This window comes from Nanorana parkeri, unplaced genomic scaffold (genome assembly GCF_000935625.1).
Source record: "Nanorana parkeri isolate BGI_ZX_2015 unplaced genomic scaffold, ASM93562v1 scaffold61, whole genome shotgun sequence".
Lineage (NCBI taxonomy): Eukaryota > Metazoa > Chordata > Amphibia > Anura > Dicroglossidae > Nanorana > Nanorana parkeri.
The window spans coordinates 2,412,626-2,415,280 of NW_017306329.1; positions in this window are offsets into that span (position 1 = coordinate 2,412,626).

Consider the following 2,655-nt stretch of genomic DNA (forward strand, 5'->3'; position numbering starts at 1 on the left):
TCCCTTTTCTCCCCCGCCCCCCCCCCCCCCGTACAGTTCCCTCCGTGCTGGTGGATGGCTCCCCGCAGCTTCTTGTCCCCCAGGCTCCGGAGGTCATCACATCTTATGCAGGTCCATTGACCCGATGCAGGGAAGCTGAGTGCCAACTGCGAGAAAACGAGCACTTAACCCTTGCAGTGGCTGGGGGGTAGCCTCTCTTTAAGGGTAAGTTTGTGATTTTGTAAACAAAGTGTTTGCAGTATGTCACCACATACTTGTGTGCTAAAGTTGCGTACCTCAAACATCACCAGTTTTATTTGGCATTACGGCCAAAATCGTTTGCCAATTTGACCCTATGAAAGCAGAACTCCAGGGTATACTAAAATCAACCCTTGCAGTTGGGCTACAAGGGACCGTTCCCCGCAGCCTCTTCTCCCCCCTCCCCGGCTCCGGTGGTCTAAGGTCCCGTAACATCATCACGTCTAATGCAGGTCTATTGGACATGAGGATGCTGAGGCACACCCCATAGACGGAGTGGAGGGGGAGAGGGGTGAGCGGTCACTAGACATGTGCAATTTGTTTCGTTCAAAATTCGAACACATTTTCCGAAATTCAGACATTCGGACACATCCAAATTTCCGAATCCCAATGCATCCGAATGTGTCCGAATCCGAATTTCCGTTTTCGAATCTCTGATCCCGTTCGAATTTCATTCAAAAACGAAGCTGAATCGGACATGTGACTTTTCTGGCCAATCAGATTTGTTTTTCGGTTTAATGCATTCAAATGGGTCTGAGCGCGAATTTTTCATTACGGCAGCATGGGAGCCATATACAGTATATACATAAAATTTTAAAGCTGAGGCTTGTAGACCCGAATGGCCTTCGTGATCCGAATTTCCGAATTGCATTCAGGAGCTCCCGAATGCCGTTTGGGTCTGGGAGCCTCAGCTTTAGTAATATATGTATATAGCTCCCAGACCCGAATGGCATTCGGAAATTCAGAACCCGAATGCCATTCGGGTCTTGGAGCTTCAGCTTTAGTATTAATATCTGTATAGGGTTGTCTGTGGTAGTCGCAACGACTATTCGTAAACTCCTCCGAAACTAACGAAAACTCGGATTTCATCCAAATCCGAAACCCCGAACCGAATTGAATTTTGGACCCGAATCCTGAAATAACGAAATATCTGAACCGAACTGAAATTTTCCGCAGCTTACATGTCTAGCGGTCACTGTCACTGGAGTATTTCTTCTTTATTTGCGCCCCTAGAGAAAAACAAGCAGTTAACCCTTGCGGTGCGGGGGTTAGCCCCCCTGCAAGGGTTAATTTATTTAAAATCCTGGAGATCTTCTCTAATGATTAAAAAAATCGAACATTCCGAAAACGTATTTTGTTCTAATAAAATTCTACTAGCGTATGGCCACCATTATCCGACGATAAAGAGTTAACGGCTGAGTTTTTGTTTCGTTTTGGACTCCACTTAATTTTTTGGCGCACAGTTGCAGCTTTTTATGTAAACTGAACTCTTAATTTCTTTAGATATTCCCTCTAATCCACAGAAAGAAAGTGTACACAGAGACAAATGTACAATGTAGCAGGCGACGGCGGCAGCGAGCGGGTTAAGCGCGCAGCCTTGTAGCAGAGGATTTATTTGCTGCAGGTGTCTTTTAAAGAGGCTTTTTTTTTCTTTCCTCTCCTGAGCTTACTTCCTCCCAGTCAGAAGGGGGAATGGGTGGGTGGGAGCGTATATTATATACACAGACCTTTTTTTCCCTGAGTCTGGAACATGTGACTAACAGAGAAAAGCCTCTGCGAGCTACGTCAGCCCGAGGGTAATTTTGGAAGAGAAAGAAAAGTGCCAAAGTAAACTGCTCTGAGATCGGGAAAGGGTTAAAGAAGCAGCTTCCTAGAAAGAGTTTGCGGCGGGCAGCCCTTGGCTACGTGGGCCAACTGATTCAGGACTCTGGCACGGCATGCTGGGAGTTGTAGTCTTGAATCAGATAGCCATGGTTCGCTGGCTTTCAGACTGGAAGAAGGGTGTAGACCTCTGTAAAGCTCTTCCTGAAAAATGAACGGTTAGGCTAGGTCAAGGGTAGGCATCCCCGGCACTCCAGCTGCTGTGGAACTAGAAGTTCCAGGAGGCATTGCAAGTCTCTGACAGGCATTAGGATGCACCGATACCGGTTTTTAAGTATTGAGTATGAGTACAGATATTTTGCTTTCGGTACTTGCTGATACCGAGTAGCGATACCGGTGCTTCCTGCTAGCATGGAGGCGGCTTCCTGGGCAATCAGGAATCCAGGAGCTAGGTCATTACGCGCCACCCAGCTTCTTGATTGCCTGGGAAGCCGGCTCCATATTTCCCTACGGCACTGGCGGTCAGCGGAAATCTTCCTCTGACTGGAAGTTCCGGTATAGGGGAAGGTATCAGAGCATTTGGGAGAGTATGAGTACTTGCCCAAATACTCGGTATCGGCACCGATATCGATACTAGTATCCCTAACTGGCATGATGGGATTTGTAGTCTCGCCACCGCTGTAATGCCAAGGTTGCCTATTCCTGGGCTAGGCTGACACTTTGCTGCTGTGGTGCATTGCGTCAACATGCAATGCATTTAAAGTGTAATTCCACTTTTCCAGGTGAATTTGGGAAAAGGGAATTAACTGCAACATT